We start from the raw sequence: 20,576 nt of genomic DNA, 5'->3' as shown, positions 1-20,576 counted from the left end.
CCCGGCCACCACTTTGGCAGTATGCAATTTGAGAGCAGTGGGGGGAAGCTCGTGCCACAGTGGTGGTTCGGTACACACACCCCCGCGGACCAGGCTTGGGGAGTGTATGTGCTGATGAAAAAGTAATGTACGGTGTCTGGAAGATAACATCCCCTGTCTATCCTCTACCAGACCTGGATCTTCTCTCTCTGAAAGCTTCGACCAAAGAAGGAATCACCGCCACGTCACAGGACATAACGGTTGATCATTCCCTCGTCTATTTCTGATCCCCAAACCCACCTCCCCTTTGAAAACATGACTGATGTCTACATTGAACGTGTGGACTTGATAGCATGGGAACAACAACAGTCCTCCAGGTGAAAAAGAGTTGGAGGGGAGCCGGGGGACTCCTCTCCTCCATGTGAAATCCATCTTTCTCACTTCTTAAATGGGGCTCCACAGTCCTTGGGGCTATGCGTTGACTCAGCAGGTTTTCGCTAACCCCCTTCATCTTTTCACCAAAAGCTCCAAGCCTGCAACCTTATTACAAAAGTGTACCCAACAACTTTGTGCCAAAATAAACTTTTGGTTCCTGTCTTGTTCTGTGTAGGTTGAAATACTTCACTATTCCACTGTGTGTGTCTCTAGTGCCTGGTCAGGGTAATGTTTTACAAATCATTGCTATACAGGGAACATATTTGCCAGATACACTTGAATTGTCAGTTGATGTCACAGTCCAAGGCAGTCCAGAGCAATACAATGCAACGCATATCTACAGTACATTTTATGGTAGTGTATAATCATTAAAAGGTGTGAATTTATTTCAGCGGTACGTTAACCTTACACAATTATTGAAATGATACTGTTTTTTTCCCCCGACATTAGTCATCAACCAGCCACTCGGATTAGTACCTTAAGTCTCTCAGTAGCAGCAATTTTCTTAAGCCCACAAATTCACTGGAAATGTGTTAAATGTATTTGCCGAAGTATATTTAGCATCGTTTTGCCTCTGCTGGAAGTAAAGCCTATTTGCTGGCCAGTGTTGTTTGGCAGCCGGGCGCAAATACATACAGCTAAAAGCACATTAGCATAAAACATGCGCGCGGCAGCCAAAAGAGACATAATTACTATTGACAGAATTAACCAACACGTTAAATCCCCACAATTAAAAAGCCAAATGTAGGAAACTGTCAAGGACCGGAGACGGGCATCATTTGTCATCCATCTCATTGGGACTTTTATGATAATTCGTTTTAGTTTAGCGTTGACAAACCTATTTCCAATCTGTTGGGTAGGCAGTGCCCCCCCCAAAAAAAAAAAAGTCCATACGGAGTAAGCCAATGATGACGTGCGATGCTGAGCAGTAGGAAGGGAATATGGACGGGGTTGTTTGTTCAATGAATGAACTGATTGATTGGTTGATTAATTGCCTGTAATACATACACAATTTACCACAGCAAATGCCTGTCACCTTTTATGATTAAGTTTGTCACTTATTAATGTTAGTATTTTTTCTTCTTTTTTCATGTCCATTCCTGTGTTGGTCCACCACCTCTTCTTATCCAGGTAGGTGATAAATATTCAATGTTTAACTTAATTCGTGTTGTGCATCAACTCTCCCTTATACATAGGTAACAACTCGAGTCATGGATGGACTGTGTTATATTTTGTAGCATATTAAGGGACTTTTACTGTGAGGCGAAGAATGGTCCACATGAGTAGTAATCCTTTCACACAAAGGCGTTGCGTTACATGGAGAAACAGCAGCATTAAAACAGCAAAAATATGTCCCGACAAACCGAGAACGACAATGAAAAGGAATGCTTTGCGCTTATTTTTATTATCATGAATGTGTTTTTTACTTACAACATACAAAATGTCATTTTCTTTTTAACAATATACTATAAAACACAAAATATACACCCTTTATCAACACCTTTATCAACACCCTTTATCAAACACCTCTTTCCTATGCTTTCCTCATTGCAAATGTCAAATCGCCTCTTCCTCTTCCTACACAATTATCGTGACCCTAGCAGTTACATACAACGGTGCCTGTTTAAACGTGTGCCATCAATGTTCCCACGGTAACCCTTTTCCACACCTAGGTTCAAATAATATTTGAAATCTTTCAAATACTTTGAGTGTTTTGCTCTAGCCTGCTTAGAGTGCCAGGTGGACAGGGTTTGCACTCTTGCAACTATTCCATTGGTCCATGAAGCCAGTCAACCTCCATGTAAGCACAGATAAAGTATTTGAAATGATTTGGAATCGGATTGAACCTAGGTCTGCCGTTTTCTCCCAACAGTCCTCTGTATCATACAGAGAGAACAGGCCTCTTAATCACTCTGAGAACCAGACCCCTCCCACATACACACCAAATCCTCCGCTCCTGCACCAAGAAGGGGCCGCCAGTGTGGGCGGGGGGTTTAGCGAGAGGATGGAATTAGTGTAGTTGGTTTTGTCAGCGAAACAGGTGTAAGTGAGGAGGGGGGAATAGTGTGTGTGTGTGTTCGGGGGGAATAGTGTGTGTGTGTGTGTGTTCTGGGGGAATAGTGTGTGTGTGTGTTCTGGGGGAATAGTGTGTGTGTGTGTTCGGGGGAATAGTGTGTGTGGGGGGGGGGTGTGTGTGTGGGGGGAAGTGTGAGTGTGTGTGTGGGGGGGAGGGGGAATAGTGTGAGTGTGTGTGTGGGGGAGGGGGGGCCAATGTTTCTATCATACAGAGGGAATAGTGTCAGGTTGACGTGGAGATGTGCCACAAATGCCCTGGGGAACAAAAGCCTGCAGTCTCTCTGCCTCTCTCTGTCCATCCATGTGTTTGTGTGTCCGTCTGTCTGGTTGCTGTCTGTGGTTGTCTGGGGCCAATGTTTCTATCATACAGAGGGAGCCATTATGTCCCCTCAGGTTGACGTGTCACAACTGGAGATCGCCTCTCTGCCACAAATAGCCCTGGACACCTGTTCAACTTTACAGAACAAAAGCCTGCAGTCTCTCTGCCTCTCTCTGTCCATCCATCTGTCTGTCTGTCTCTCTCTGTCTGTCTGTCCGTCTGTCTGTCTGTCTGTCTGTGTGTCTCTCTCTCTCTCTGTCTCTCTATCTTTCTCATTTTTTCTTAGACTTCTCTCCCTCTCTCGCTCCTCCCTTTTTACTCCCCACCTGTTCTCACCCCCTCGCCGTTCTCTCATTTCATTTTTCCCACTCTTACCATTTTTTCCCCTGCCCTCCCCCCTCTCACTCGCTCTTTCTCCCTCTCCTCCCCCTCTCACTCGCTCTTTCTCCCTCTCCTCCCCCTCTCACTCGCTCTTTCTCCCCCTCTCCTCCCCCTCTCACTCGCTCTTTCTCCCTCTCCTCCCCCTCTCACTCGCTCTTTCTCCCTCCATCTCCATTCTCACCCTCTCTCCGCTCGTCTGTGTGTAGTCAGAGAGAGACCGGGCCATCTGTTACACATTGTTTGATCCTTCAGCTCGCTTGTTCTGTCTGGTAGGTTATGTTTGTCAGAGACGGACATGCCGCGCAACCTCAATAAAGATGCATGGAATTCAAACAGGAAGCTCAGCTCTCCCCCAAACCCACATGGTCGATGGAGGCAGTGTCTGTGTTTAGGGCCTCATGGTTAGATTTTGCAGTCTTTCTTCACGCTGTTTATGTACAAAAAAATGTACAATTTCTTTGTACAATTCTGATAACATTTAAATATTTGATCGCTATTGACATTTTTAAGATTGTCTAATATGAATAGGGACATAGTGAGGAAAGGCTTTACATTGAGGCTATTAATCCAATCCTGACGACCACTGACTATATCACACGCTGTGCAAATCACCCCACCGCTCATCTCCTCACGGTAAAATCACCCCTGGATTGATTCAGAACAGTGTGAAAAGCCTATCGGTCCATGTGAAATGATGAAGTCATCGTATTTCTAATTTGAAGAGCTCCCTGACATTCGCCCGTTGAGAGGAAAGGTGAGGGGGGGAATAATCTCTCCTTCGCTCTCTCCGAAAGAGGCTCCCCTCTACATGTCCAATCGTTTATCTATCCACTGCAAAATTAATTTCAATTAGAGCCCTGTCCCGCCTTGCTCCCGCCGATCGATTGCTGCCCTTGGCAACCCAGGGCAATACGCTTCTCGCTCGCCTGCGCCGCCAGACCCACCTCAGATATTCCCCTCCCTCTCTACCTCGTCCTCTGGTGCCATAACGTCCACCTGCGCCATTGTCAACAATAAATATGAGCAGCAGAAAACAATTACCCCCTTAACGAGGGATTCATTGTGTGCAGATGAAGTGAGGCCCGCGCCGGCGCCAGTACGACAAGGTCCATTCCGAATGTGTTTATTTCCTTTAGTTAAGAACATTAGTCTTTCTCTTAGTATCAGGAGTGTCCATTGATTTCTCTTCTCTCGTTCTTTTTGTGTATGCGTGTGTGCCACCGGGTGCTCAAGTGATATTATGAGGCTGCGCTATTGACTCCTGTCTGATCAATATTATAAATGCCTTAACGGCTGCAGTTAAACTCATTTGTCATTTGTTGGGTTGGGCAAAGTAACGTATTTATCAATCGTGGCACTAACCTCCATCACTGTGCCCTAAGTATGTCATCGAGGCGTCATTACTTTAGGCAAAGCTGGTCAATGTCGTAAAAAGTGATCGGGGAAGGAGGAAGAGAGAGAGAGAGATGGGGGGGACTTGAAGGACTGGTCATTTGTTTCTGGGTGGTAAAAATGAGTGGTGTCCCCCGTGGCTGCTGGAAACGCGGCATCTGATTGGGCGAGACTGGAGAGAGAACGCGGGTAGCTGGTGGGCTCGCAATGGGAGGAGCGATCTTAAATAGAATAACTTCCTGGTTGTGGAAAAGCAGTGTGTTGTTGTTTTCTAGTTGGTGCTGTTGACAGCCTTTTTGACAGTAAAGCAGTCGCAGGTTTAATGGATACCAGCTCGCAGGCCTAGTGCATGCTGAGTAATTCACTGTTGTGCCGAACGCAGGCAGAAATGATTTGGTGATACAACCCGATAATTCCTGCACCTCATGGTTCACCCCTGACAGACCGTCTACACTATAATGATTATTTTAACACTACTGTATGTTAATCGTATGCACACACATCCATATACACGTGTACATACAGTATATGAGGGCATGACAGACTAAGTACATAAGAGATCAGGTTGGGGTCTCTTGTCTGACTAGCTTCCTTCCCCCGTAAACCTTTCCTCCGTGACCACTAATCTGACAGTCAATAACAGGTGAAATCAGCATGGCAGAAACCTTTCATGTGTCACTGGTGATGGAGGAAATGAGACAAGGAGAGGAAACAAGGAAAGGATGCCAATCAACTAGGACATGTGCTGGGATCTCATGTGTTCTTTGTCTGTAGAAATGCAGTTCCATTTCTCCGTAGTACCACAGGATGTCAGTCATTACTGCTGTTGTACCAAATAGTGCTTTCTGGGGACGGAATGGCCATCCATCAGTCCATTTCAGATATATAGCAAACAACCCAATGTAGATCATTTCCCTTCAGATATACATTAAGGACTGTCAAAGAGACATGTCTGTTTGGTTTCTGAAAGGGATGAAGGGTCTACAAGAAAGATGTCTGTTTGGTTTCTGAAAGGGATGAAGGTTCTACAAGAAAGATGTCTGCTTGGTTTCTGAACGGGATGAAGGGTCTACAAGAAAGATGTCTGCTTGATTTCTGAAAGGGATGAAGGTTCTACAAGAAAGATGTCTGCTTAGTTTCTGAATGGGATGAAGGGTCTACAAGAAAGATGTCTGCTTGGTTTCTGAACAGGATGAAGGGTCTACAAGAAAGATGTCTGCTTGGTTTCTGAATGGGATGAAGGGTCTACAAGAAAGATGTCTGCTTAGTTTCTGAATGGGATGAAGGGTCTACAAGAAAGATGTCTGCTTGGTTTCTGAAAGGGATGAAGGGTCTACAAGAAAGATGTCTGCTTGGTTTCTGAAAGGGATGAAGGGTCTATAAGAAAGATGTCCCCACAGCATAATGTGGGGTAGTACACAGTATACTCATCATAGGTGAGCACTAGTAACGTGCAGGTCAGCCGTTTGTTCACCTGCAGCCACCTGCAATTGCTGGTAACCCATCCGCAACTGCCCCACTACTGCCCCACTACCCGGACACGACCCACAAATATATCAAATGCGCTGTACAGTCCGAGACGGCCTATGTTTCTGCTTATCATTTAACATTTTGGTAGGCTGTTGGATAGTCAACTTGTCTATAATCTTACTACTTGTTGCCCTAGAAGACGAAATAAACCTTTGCTAACCAGAATTTCAAATCGATAGAATGAATGCTTCAATCTACACTGAACAAAAATATCAACGCAACAAACAACATTTTCAAAGGTTTTACTGACTTACAGTTCATATAAGGAAATCAGTCAAGTGAAATAAATGCATTAAACCCTGATCTATGGATTTCACATAACTGGGAATACAGATCTGTTGGTCATAGATGCATAAAAAATAAATAAAGGTAGGGGCGTAGATCAGAAAATCAGTCAGTATCTGGTGTGACCACCAGAGTTGATCAGGCTGCTGATTGTGGCCTGTGGAATGTTGTCCCACTCCTCTTCAATGGCTGTGCGAAGTTGCTGGATATTGGCGGGAACTGGAACAAACTGTCAACCCAGAGCATCCCAAACATGCTCAATGGGTGATATGTCTGGTGAGTATGCAGGCCATGAAAGTACTGGGACATTTTCAGCTTCCAGGAATTGTGTACAGATCCTTGCAACATGGGACCGTGCATTGTCATGATGAAACGTGGTGAGGGCGGAGGATGAATGGCACCAGAATGGGCCTCAGGATCTTGTCATGGTATCTCTGTCCATTCAAATTCCCATCGATAAAATGCATTTGTGTTCGCTGTCTGTAGCTTATGCCTGCCCATACCATAACCCCACCGCCACCATGGGGCACATGGGCTGTACTCTGTGGGAAAAACACAAACGTGGGGGCGTTTTGTTCTGGTTTCTATTAGTACAGCGAGTATCCTTTGACGTTCAGTCTCTCTAGCACGGCTATAGGACTGTTTAATGACGCCCTTATCATACCTGGCAGGAACCTGGGGCACATTTTATTTGCGTCAAGCTCAAAATCTATGTCTGTTCTACAGTTATGTCTTAGGAATTCACCCGCTGGTTTGTTTCGCTTAAGGTGTGCCAGGTGGTTACTGTCTGCAAGTGTATTCCTACTCTGCAGCTTGCGGAGGAGAGTATACTCCATGTTGTTGTCTTTATTGGATCGTAAGAATTTATCTGACCCCAATCTCAATTTTAGAGCAGAGAGAAGTCGGGAGAAAATGGAATTCTTGGATCTTGCGATTCACCAAAGAAGAGGTGGTCCGGTGTAGAAATCCTCACTGGTACCCTCCTAGTTTATGGAAAGAACCTCCTACGTGACACTCGTCCCTGCACCGATCTGTCTTGTAGCATGTGGAACTCGTATTCAAAATGTGAATAATCCTGCGCATCCGCCATTCAAAAATGTACGATATCACTGCGCCTTCTAATAACTCTCCATGAAATAGGCAGAATAACTAGCTAAATTATTACAAACCTTGTGACAGCGATTTAATAGTTTGCAATTGTGAGACAATAAAAACAAATCGGTGGCTATCTCCTGCAATTATTCTGTGCGAGGATGTCGGTCACCAGTGCAGTGACTTGATCAGCTGCATTAGCGAACAGTTGTAACGTTACATAGCTAGTTAGCTCTACCTTTACAGACGTAAACAGCTTGCTTGGATTGTTTAAATTACCCTAAAGTTGTAGACATGCAGCCCCAAAATGTAATTATCAGAAATCAGTCGGTAGATCGTCTCCGTGATTGCTAATGTTACTTTGTATCGTTGGGTCAGCTGATTTCAACAGCAGCTGACTTGGGAGGCTACTGCAATGACTTGCAGCAGAACACCTGCTTGATGAAAAACTCATAATAATGCTGGCATTAGCACTACTACAGTAGCTTTCTAGCTAGCTGTTTGTTGGAAAGCATCCAGCATTGTGTGTGCAGCATTAAGGTAGCTGGTTGGTTAGCAGCATAGTGACTGGCTCAGCTAGCTAATGTTGGACACATTTATTCTAGCTCTCAGTCCCTGGTACGAATCCAGGCTGTATCACGTGGCCGTGATTGGGAGTCCCATAGGGCGGCGCACAATTGTAAATAAGAATTTGTTCTTAACTGACTTGCCTAGTTAAATAAAGGTTAACATTTTTTTTGCCCTTTTTCATGGTATCTAATTGGTAGTTAGTCTTGTCTCATCGCTGCAACTCCCGTACGGACTCGGGAGAGGCGAAGGTCGAGAGCTGTGCGTCCTCCGAAACACAACCCAACCAAGCCACACTGCTTCTTGACACAATGCCCACTTTACCTGGAAGCCGGCCGCACCAATGTGTCGGAGGAAACACCATACACCTGGCGACTGTGTCAGCGTGCACTGCACCCGGCCCTCCACAGGAGTCGTAAGTGCGAGATGGAACAAGGACATACCCGCCGGACCAAACCCTCCCCTTACCTGGACGACACTGGACCAATTGTGTGCCGCCCCATGGTCTCCCGGTCGCGGCCGACTGCGACAGAGCCTGGATTCGAACCCAGCATCTGTAGTGGCACAGCTAGCCTTAGACCACTGCGCCACTCTGGAAGCCATTTCGAACTGTTTTGAAGCGGAAATCGGATTCAGCAGTTGATGTCACCTAGGAGTTATTTTCGAATGTTAGACAGCACAGTGTAGTCGGACTACTTTGTAGCCATTACACTTTGCGAGATACGAGAAAGATCAGTGCATGCGGAAACGAGGCTCTATCTGACATAATACAATGAGCCCCACTGTGACCTTTGACCTCACTGGCTGCCTGAGGTCTCACATCCTGTCATGCTGTACTGTCATCTATCAGTCGTGTGTGTGGGTTTGCATTTGTGTGTGTGTGTGTGTGTGTGTGTGTGTGTGTGTGTGTGTGTGTGTGTGTGTGCGTGCGTGCGTGTCTCCATAGTGTGTGTGTGTTTGCATTTGTATGCCTGTTTGAGCAAGTGTAGGTACTGTGTGTGTGTGTGTATATGTGTGTGTATCTCCATAGTACAGTGCATGTGTGTGTGTTTGCATTTGTATGCCTGTTTGAGCAAGTGTAGGTACTGTGTGTGTGTGTATATGTGTGTGTATCTCCATAGTACAGTGCATGTGTGTGTACACACTGACAGAAAAGAAGGGGAGGGGGGTCCACATGTCTTCATTCCTTCCTCTAAAGCTACAGTCAGCTATTTATAGCCTTGGTGGTAGAAGAAGGTGGAGACCATCAAAGTACCTTACATATATAAAATCTTTCCTTCCTCTTCTTCCGTGTCCTATTTCCCCGGCACGTTGTTCTAAAATGGGAAGACGGGGAAAGCCCCAGAAGACCGGCCTAGCTGCTCACGGGAGACTCGAGGGATGTGAGTGTGAGAAGAGAGGGGGTGGGGAGGGGGGAGTGAGTGAGTGAGACGGGTGTGTGTTTGTGCGTGTGTGTGCGTATACAGTGCCTTGCAAAAGTATTCAGGCCCCTTGGATTTCTTCACATTTTATTGTTACAAATTGGGATTAAAATGTATTTCATTGTAATTTTTGATAACATTATTTTTTTTTGTTAAGTATAACATTCATAACTAAAATATAGATGTTGTGTAAGTATTCAGCCCCTTTGTTTAGGCAAGCCTGAGTGAAATAATAGGGGTTGGCATGATTTTTGAATGACTAACCCTTCCTCTGTCCTTCATACATACAACATCTGTAAGGTCCCTCAGTCAAGTGTTGAATTTCAAGCACAGATTCAACTACAAAGACCAGGGAGCTTTTCGAAAGCCTCATAAATAAGGGCAGTGATTGGTAGGTTGGTAAAAAATAACAAATCAGACATTGAATATCTCTTAGCATGGTCAAGTTAATAATTATGCTGTGGGTGATGTATAATTAAACCACCAAGACACATCAAAGATACAGTCGTCCTTCTGAACTGAGCTGCAGGACAGGAATGAAACTGCTCAGGGATGTTAGAATGAGGCCATTGGCACTGTAGGGTGGTGGTGGTCATGAAATTTTGTCAGCCGGTGATTGTCAAGCAAATAACTGCTGTTCCACGGTAATTGACCGTTAATTAACATAAACACATGTAGCATCCCCTGCCATCCACGCATAGCCTTCAAGCCACTGATGCAGACCTTTGGAACATTCCATATAGGCTGTGGTCTACACTAGTTCATTTAGGAGACAAGATTTGCTTTGAATTCCGTGGCATTTAAAAAAATATATTTTATATCATGAAGAATACAATTGAACAAAGCTGAATAAAATAGATTTGAGGAAGTGCACACATTTTCAAAAAGATTTGAGGAAGTGCACACATGTGGCTATTCTGTGTTGAGCAGTTAACAAAGAAACAGGTCTCCCTATGTGCTTCATTTAGAAATATTCATGCAACTTTAGTTGTGATCAAAAATTATAGCCCAGCATTTGTATTTTTAATAAAGGCTGCATGGTGCGACTAATGATGATTTGAAAAAAGTAGAATGAAAGGCTTGAGCTCTGCTTTATTTGCGCAGGCTGTACACACTTCATCAGTCTTTCATTCACAATTTGACAAGCACTTGATAAAGCCGTGAATTTCTCGGCGGCATCCCCTTTGTGTGGCCGTAATGCTCCCTAAAACAAATCCATGTCTTTTGCCGTCTGTGGCCGTTGTGTCCTTGGGCTGAATATAATAATTATCATTCCCTTCTCCCGGGCTGCATGCTCCAAACACATCGCACTCACATGGCTCTCTCAGATAGCTCAATTCTTATTAGCCAATGCCCGTCATGTGATCGGGTCTTTCTCACAGGCTACAAGTGAAGACAGACACACATCAGGGACGCAACTGCGTGCTTCCTTATCCAATTCCGAGGCGCACATTGAAGATATTGGAAGAACTGTCCACATTTACTTTTCGTCAGCCAACAAGATGAGTAGGTATAACGAACAGCTAAAGCACTAGCCTATGTCAATCTACTATCCCCCATAGTACAAAAGTTGACCTATTCTGTGCGAGAAATAAATATTTCAAACATAGTCTGGGACAGTTATGGGATGCGATAGATCCCAAATTAATACAACCACTAGCATCAAAACCTTTTTTGAGCAATGAGGCTGACGCAACAGATCAGAACATTTAGCTTAAAATGTTGATAGTCTATTAGGCTATTTCATCACATTATAAGCTCAGCAATGTTCCAAAATGCAATCAATTAGCGGGAAAGCACCATTCTCTAAAGTGACCACAAATAATGTAAAGCTTTTATTATAAAGGTGCATTTTTATGGTGAAAATTATCTTCCCCAAACTTGAAACTCAGGCACTGCGTATGTATGCCAGTTAGGGTCTACACCCCTTGTAAAGCGGATTAATGTGCTTTAAGAAGTTATGTGGCCACTTTAGTTGTGATACAAACCGTATCAAAACATATTGGCTAGGCTACATGAGATGTATGATTTGAAAAAGTCACGCACACAAGCTGGGCATCATTCACAAGTGACAACATATCATTTATTGGCTAATATTGTCACCCATCGGACTGTTCTTTATTTAACCTTGTCTTTACATATACTAAATGATATGTGTGAAATTTGTTTAGATTTAGAATGGACCATTTATCATGCACCTGTCTCAAAACGGGCAGGGGAAAAGAGACGTGTCATCTATGATCATTTTCATGCCAGCCAGGTATACTATACTCCTGTTGTTAAGAGAATCAATGTGCTTAATATTAGGAAAGTTGAAAAATAAATATAGTAGGCCTAGTCTATAGAAAGCTGATGGGATCCTCCTCTTTTTAATAGATTGCTGTCAAGTCATGATCCCCCCCCCAACATCTTGACCCAGCTTGAATCATTTTGAAAAGAATCATGTGCAAATATTGCACAATCCAGGTGTGCAAGAAGAGTCACCACTGCAATCAATGCCAAATGTGTTTCTAACATGTATTGTCTCAGGGAGTTGAATATTTATGTAAAAACTATGTTTTAGTTATTGTATTTTGTGTAGGTTGTTGACAAAAAAAATGACAATTACATACATTTGAATCCCACTTTGTAACAGAATAAAATGTGAAGAATACTGATGTGTCTGAATACTAAAATGTCTCTGAATACTTTTGCAAGGCACTGTATGTGTGTGTGTGTGTGTGTGTGTGGTATTTGTTGAGGATATCAGTGAAGGAGGGGGGAGAGTGATGGCAGAGTTTGACATGTTGACGTGACAAGCGCTCGTTGTCGCTCATTGTCGCCAACACTAGCTAATGAAATTACAATGAACCCCGGGAGGTCTCGGATGGGCCAGGCACCGCGAGGTGTTCGGATACATATTAAACAGAAAGTTCCCCCCGCACGCCGCCTCCGCCGTGTCACGCAAACATACGAGAGAGGATGAGAGATTGACCCTAGCGAGAGAGAGAGAAGCTACGTTCTATGTTGAGAATCGGATGTGTTTCCTTTGTGCAGATTTAGTTATTTCATAGAAGTACTGCAGCTTGATCTGCAGAAAAAGTACTTTGCCTTCCTGTGGTTTTCACAGTTGGATCTTAATTACAAGATCCACGTTTTGGAGTGTCATAAGATATTTCTTTGTCGAAGTAACTCGTGTTCTACTGTGACCCACCTTTTGTTTGTTGAAATAATGATCTTTATCATCTGTTTTAGTGTTCTGCCCGTCATAAGGCAACGTCTGTCGATGCCTGTCCATTATACCAGTGCAGTCGCCGCTGTGTGCTTTGTGCATGCGTGGTGCCTGTGCAGCGTGGTGCCTGTGCAGCGTGGTGCCTGTGCAGCGTGGTGCCTGTGCAGCGTGGTGCCTGTGCAGCGTGGTGCCTGTGCAGCGTGGTGCCTGTGCAGCGTGGTGCCTGTGCAGCGTGCGCACGTGTGTCACCCCCGCAGATGTTGAAATATGGCTCACATATTTCACCGCACCACCTGCATTTGTAAATGCCAAGCGCCCTCCTCCTGTCCCCCTTCACACTTGATTGGATAATTCAAAAGGTTGACTTAAGCTTTTAAGAAATTGAAGAAATAATCCAAGATGGAACCTTTGATAACAGGGGAGAAGAGGGAGGGGGGGAATTGTTATTCGGTGCACAACCCCCAAATATTGAGCTCTACCAGTATCATACAGTAAACAAAGATTAATGTGCTCTTAACCCGCAGCAAATGGCATATTTTACTGTAAAATACTCATTTTGGTTAAGCTGCCTCTGCTGCGCCCAGATCACTTCTGCTGTAGAGGAGTTGTTTTAGTCGCAGCTCAGAAGATTCCGCCTCCCTGCGAATGTTATTCCTATAAAAGTGCTTTCATCATCGGGTGGTTGATGGGAGTTAGAAATTAGAAAGCTGGCCTTTGCACGTCTCGCACCCTCCCCCCTTGCACTTTCTCTATCTCCCTCCATCTCTCTCTCTCTCTCTTCCCTCACTCACTCCCGGGTAGTCACAGTAAATAGCTATCCTGGAGCAAATGTATAACTGCCACTTCTGTTGACAATCAAATGCTATCACTGAATTCTCACTGTCTATCACTTTGGCCCTGCGAGTGGGTATTGGGGGGTGGGGGCAAGCATGGAGGATATAGTGGTGGATGGAGGCGGCGGGCGCTAACTGGACCCGATCAATGAAATGTTGTGAAGAGGGACCCGTGCTCTCTACCTCCCCTGCCCTATTCCACCCACCCATCACTCCCCCTTCCTTCCTCTACCCGTTTCTCTCTGTTTTGTCAATGTTTCACTTGATTCTTCTCTGTCCCCTGCTCTCTTCTTCTCCCCTCATTCTCCCTCTCTCCCCCTCCATTCTTCCTACTCTCGACAGGGAACTCCTTGTATGGGCTGGTCCATGTCAAGGCCTCTTTGCCTCTTGTCTGACAGACGGTGAACACCATTTGTATCTCCCCTCCCCTTTTCCCCTCCCTCCCCATGTTTTATAGGGCTGTCACTCAAACGGCCTTAAAATACAAATAATCTCTTGCATTTGAACCAACTCTCTGAAGGGTAGTTGTGTACAGGAGCTACTACCATTTCAGATTTTTTTGTTTTGTATTTTTATTGATTACTTCAGTATACTATAGTATTTTGTGTTTTGTTTGTTAATATGTATAGGTTGTGTACATGTGTGTACTGAAAATATAAAAGGTGTGTGAGCTTGATGTTTGTGTGAATGTGGAAGGAATAGAAGGGACGGAAAGGGGGGGGCACACATGACACACACAGGCAATAGACCTGACAGCCGTGTGGGCGGGGGAGGAAAGCCCCTAGGACGAGCCTCGACGGTGGCTGGGGTCATCGGGATGGGAACGGGAGAGGGATGGAGAGGGAGACATTGCGACAGTGACACTATCAAAAGTCACCAGTCAGTGTAGTTGTCTGTCTGTCGGTCTCCTGCTGCCTCCCTTCGAGCTCGACACACACTCACCAGCAAACGCTACTGAAACCTCCGGAAGACGTGTGACAGATGAAAATGAGTGCCTCTGTTGACATTTTATGATTCCCACTGACATGAAGGGTTCCTCTAGAAAAGGTATGCGGAAGGCGTTTATGCTGTGCTTGCCATTTCCCTCTCAACATCCAGGTCCTTGAGAGAAGTACTGGTGAATACATACAGTACACAACCTCGTAAAACAAATGGCTTTTGTCATTCCTGCAGAAGGCTCCCCTTTGTGCGAAACCCGGAGGCAACTCTTGTGAGGAATTGTGATGCCACTCTAATTCCTTTGGAATTGCACTGAAGTCGATAAAGGGGCAAATGGTGTGGCAGTGACCTGCAGTATGGTGCTATTAACCTGTTTTGCACACACCCCAGAACATTGCGATGCTCAACGGGATAGCCGCTTTATTTGTGTGGTTATTTATTGGGCAGCAATATAGCTGTAATGTCTGTCCAGGGACCTGACTGGAGTGCAGTTATAGATTATCATTATTGCTGGTTGTTAGTGCGGGGGGGGTTGGAGAGTTTGTACAGTGTGTGTGTGGGGACAGGTGTCTGTACTCATGTCAGCTATAGAGACAAAGAACTAAATGCTTTTTCGGCAGTACATTTGTTTCTATTAGGCCACATAGCACAATCATTTAGAATAGTGTTTGCAGTCACATTCCCTCTGGCGAGGTTACTTTGGTGTACTTTTCTTTAGCTTGATCAATGATGAAACCGAAATTAACAATGGAAAATAGGATTGCAGCTATATGCAGCATTGTTGGTGGCCCAAGAGTATAGCCGAGCTGGTACATTTAGTTGATAGCTGTGATCAGCTTAGATATGTTGGAGAAGCGTGGGTGGTGTTTGGGGACTGCAATGAAAAATCTGGCAAAGTCTGCTTGGCCCAGTTTTCCTGAGCCCCCTGTAATTGATTTGAAGGCACAATACCAGTTGTATTAACTCTTAACGAAACCAAATGTGGGATATACCATAACTCCATGATGTTATTAGTTGCAGATGCATTGATGACACATATTGATGAGATATGCAGGCGTGTGTTTACGCGTTCATTAGAAATTGTTAGTCAAGACTCTGATGCCTGTAAGATGTTGTAGTCTGGCCTTTTTGAAGACTTTCTCTCAGAGCCCTAGAGAGAGAGAACCTTTCTCAGTCAGTCTAAGAGCTGACCGTGCCAGACAGTCCTCCTCTTGTTGTCTGAGGCACTTCGATGAACCCTCTGCCTTCCTTCACAATGGTGGGAAGAAAAAAGAAAAAAACGACAAAACAAAGGCCATCTCTCCAGCTCCTCCCTTTTCATCCCTACTTTCCTGAATCAGCGTCAGTTGTTGGGTTGAAGAACTCCTCTTGGCACCGGCTCAAGGTCCTTTGCGCCTCTCTCACGCCGGCGAAAAGCAGCTTCCACAGTGTGGGTGTGTAATTTACGCCGACAGCGGTATTGACTATATTTAACAGACTGATGAATGGCAAAAATAAATAAGACTACCAGGAGAGCCCTGAGGCCCTTCTCAACAATACATTACAATTAGGCCTCCAGGGAATTGGAAGGCTAAAGTCATCCACAGGCAATTACTCTGAACCTTCAAAGGGAAAATGGCCAAACGTTGGTCAAATTTACATCAGAGAGTTTTCTGGTAGATATATAATCACTTACATTGTAGTCATTGGTTTTTTTGACAGTATGATGTGTAGAGGTTGTGTGTAAGCCGTGGATTTGTTAATTAATTATGTTGGAATTTGTATAACGTTTGATATTTTGGTCTGTTTGATTTGTTTTAACGGGTACACCGTATCTGGGTTGGATTAATTGCAGTTTTAGCTCTAACTCGACTATATTTCATGCTTGAGCAAATGTCCAAATTAGCTTGAGCATCAGCGGTAGCCACTTCCATTGGAGCCTGATTGTCCATATTGAGGGGGACACCCAACCAATCAGGTCATAGTAACTGATGAGCAGGGCAGGAAAACAGCAGACCTTGTTCGATCTCCTTGGCTATCAACATTCTCCCCACTTCCTGGTTTACTGTTCACTGTTAGCGAGTTGTGTTCGACTGAATTGTTTTGTTAGATGAAGCCAATGCATTAAGAAGGGCATTCAGGCCCCTTGTTATGGCTGGGGCCATTTGTTTCCCTGTGAATTAGAGTTAGTCTGAAGGTGTCACTGGGCGTTAAATGAAGCCAGTCGAGGCCTGTTGCTCGGCTGGACTAGTGGTGGGGGGGTGGTAAGGTGTTGGTTATTATTCAGAGGTGGACTGCACAATGCCGCCCGCCCGGGCTCGCTGTTGCCGCGATTCGACTTAATGGGGTTGGACGGGGCGGCCGACGGCTCCTCTGACGCTTGGCTGGGCTGATCTCTCTCTCCTTTCCCTCTCTCTCTCTCCCCTCCCCCTGTCCATCCAATGCCGTCATATTCTGATGACTCGTGTCCACCGAGGAGGAAATTAGCCAAAGTATGGCATCTATCACCGGGTTTAGCCCCGCGCCGCTGCCCGGGAGTTCTGGAATGACGTTCGGAGCCACAATGGCATCCTGCCGGCCCCCGTGTTCCACGCGTTGTACACTTTAACCTTCCGAGGCTTGGTGGTTTGTCTACGCTGGACGTTGGTGGGCTTCTACTTCTATGTTTTCCCCGTAAATATCAAAGCAACATGGTCACCAACAACAAGGAATCAGGTTAGAGCTGATAATGTGGTATCCTAGGACATGAACATGTCTCTAGAATGTGATATAAGCACATACATGATATTCTTTTAGGAATGGTCTCTGGAATGGAACGGTTTACATTTTAGGCCTATGTCATTTCCTGTAGCGATAGTAGGCCCTTTGTGTGTTGAGTGAGTGTACGTAAAGCCAACTACACAAAGCCCTTTTTGTTAACCAATAGATTGTTTATTTTTCTCCTTTCCCGTGTCTTTCTGATATGCTCTGACAAATCACCACAAAATGGCCGCCTTCCCCAATGTCCGATTGACATCTCCATGTGCAGTCAGACAAGCGATTTAAAAGTGCAGGGCAAAATTTCAGCCCTGTCAATGCATATAAAGTCTCTCATTTCTCCCCATCAGCACACTCTAACAGTTTGCACACAGTGGAGATGGACTCCCAGCAATCTAAAAGCAGACACCCCGCCCTGAACATTTAGATTTCATTACCCGCCGAGTGACTGAATATTCATATTCTTTATTTTTTTATTTATTTTACAGCCTCAGTCCCACCTGGAAGGAAGGGGCTCATGCATTATTCATAAGCACAAGGCAATAGGGCGTGGTCTGATAGAGTTGACTACTGGGGTGCCAGGGAGACTCCAGATCCACTTCCTGATTCATTAATGATGCATATTTCTACCCGACCAATGGTGCCAAGCTAACCTCCGCCGACAAGGCTCCTGGGTCATGTAGGAGCAGAGCTGCTCCTCCCCTACCTGTTCTTGCTCTGACCCAATGAGGAGATTAGTACGAGGTGCATGGGTCAAGGAGGATATACTGTCGGGCTGGGAGTTTAATGTTTAACATCACAGGATAGCCAGTCTGAATCGGCAGGTCTGGTTGTCAGCGAGAGGTTCCCCAAAATGTGATTATACACCAACTTGCAGGAATAAATTTGCACATTTGAATTCATGGTTGGCCAATTTCAGATTCAAAGAGCAGCATACACTTGAATAGCAATAAACACAGATAGACATTGGGCAGTCTCACAAACAAATATAGCACACAGACTTGGGTTCCATTATTGTTGATTTCTTCTAAACTCTGCTTTAGTTTTGCCATTCTTATCCACAGAGGCCAACAGGTTGATGTATCTTACTTGAAAAAGACAACGTTGTGTCTAGCATTGCCACAATACAAGCATTCTGCTGGCAGCTGTATTCCCATCCTTGCTCACCTCATGAACAGTTCCGCTCATCCCCAGACAGGGGCTCTCTTCCCAGGGCCAAACCCCCAGCTTGTAGCCTGGTGCTCGCGCCCTGCCACCCAGCCTGCCAGCCCAGCGGGTGGGACCCACGTGGCACCAGTTCCCCTGAGATGAGCTGACGTATCAGGGCATCTGGTCTGACACACTGAGGACAAAGCCGGCCACGCTGTCTGTTGGTGTTTTGATTCCTGATGGAGGCTTGTCCTGGATCTGATCTCTCTCCGTCTGTCAGCCACCGGCATCTCTGACCTTTCACCCCGGCTTGAACCGAGGCCACACGCTACGTCCTGAGCCCTCGTCCATTAATCCCTCCGGCATTAAAGGCTTTAGCCAAGTCGGCAACATACAGGTCGTATTCCCTCCCAGGATCCCTGGCAATGAGGCGAAAGCCTATATGCTCCCAACGGTGACATACAATTACAACTCCTCCTCCATGTATCTCTAATGAAAGATCTCTTGTAAACCTGTCTAGAATTTGTGAATATAATATGGTAAATGAATGCACATCTCTCCCAGCTGGTTGTGTATTTCAAAAGGCTAGTTTAGAAATAGAACACCTTTACCCTACTAAAGTCCAACTGGGGATGTCACGTTGCTCATGGCGATTTGGTTACCCTCTCCTCCTGACCATACGGACGGAGAGTTACTTCGCCCTTTGCCTCTTCAGTCCCCTTCCCTGTCTTCTTCGGTGACGTAAAACTGGAAAGGTCGGCTGGTGTGGGGGCCTAGGGGCACAGACCGCCCTCTTTCCCCCTGTGGGACCGCCCTCTTTCCCCCTGTGGGACCGCCCTCTTTCCCCTGTGGGACCGCCCTCTTTCCCCTCTGGGCCCGCCCTCTTTCCCCTCTGGGACCACCCTCTTTCCCCTCTGGGACCGCCCTCTTTCCCCTGTGGGACCACCCTCTTTCCCCTCTGGGCCCGCCCTCTTTCCCCTGTGGGACCACCCTCTTTCCCCTCTGGGCCCGCCCTCTTTCCCCTCTGGGACCACCCTCTTTCCCCTCTGGGACCGCCCTCTTTCCCCTCTGGGACCACCCTCTTTCCCCTCTGGGACCACCCTCTTTCCCCTCTGGGACCACCCTCTTTCCCCTGTGGGACCGCCCTCTTTCCCCTCTGGGACCGCCCTATTTCCCCTCTGGGACCGCCCTCTTTCCCCTCTGGGACCGCCCTCTTTCCCCTCTGGGACTGCCCTCTTTCCCCTCTGGGACCGCCCTCTTTCCCCTCTGAGACCGAGCTCTGTTTGAGCGACGGGTCCCTACTCCATCACGCCGTGACCTTTTCTTCACAGCCCGTCTGGCGGTCGGACGGGAGAGAGCCATTCTCTCTCTATTAGCCAGCCTTGTTTGTGTCATATCACATATTCCCCCATTATAAATACTAATTCAAGTTCAACCACTGTGTCTATACTGCGGTAGGAAGAAGAAAAACGCCATCCAATTATTGGGTAATTGTGGTGGTCTCTGGGGGACTGACTTTTTTTAGATTTGAGCTACTGACACTCTCTCTGTGAATGAAATGAATAGTTGACCAAGGAAACAGAATATTGATCATGTTTTATGGGCTAGCCAGTCAGGCTGTCTGAGAGACGGAGACGAACGGTGCATCGGAGGGAACGTCTGCCAGTCGTGTTTTTGTTTGAGGTCCTTCATCACGGCGCCGATGTTCAAGGTAACAATCAATCTATCAATAAAGCAAACAAAACAAAATGAATAAAAGATGCACCCCCCTCAGTGCAATGTAACAATGACAACCAAATGGATCTGAGTCCAAGCAGGGTCCTGTTGAACGCTACTCACCCACTAAATGCAATTCAGCCTTATCTACCCTTTAGACTTCTTCTTCAAGAAATGACTGTTTCACTCAAATAAACAGATTGAATGTATCATGCATCCTTGGTGTAGATTGAAATAAATCTTTCAAATCAGTTTTTTTTTCATCCCTCAAAAGCAATTTCTTTAGCCAGCCTTTGCTCTGACTGTGGAAGCTGTCTCTCATAAATGTACTCCTAGGAGTTAATAAATCTCCCTTATGGATAACGTCAGGTGTGGGGAGACGAGAGAGAATGGGAGAGACAGGAAGCCTTCGCGTGTTTTGTATATGTACTTATTTGCGTGCGTGCGTGTGTGTGCGTGTGTGTGTGTGCATATGCATATGTGTGCACGTAGGAATTTGTTATTTTTTGGAAGAG

This window comes from Oncorhynchus tshawytscha, linkage group LG15, assembly GCF_018296145.1.
Source record: "Oncorhynchus tshawytscha isolate Ot180627B linkage group LG15, Otsh_v2.0, whole genome shotgun sequence".
In the NCBI taxonomy this organism is placed as follows: domain Eukaryota; kingdom Metazoa; phylum Chordata; class Actinopteri; order Salmoniformes; family Salmonidae; genus Oncorhynchus; species Oncorhynchus tshawytscha.
This window is presented reverse-complemented; position numbering follows the sequence as displayed.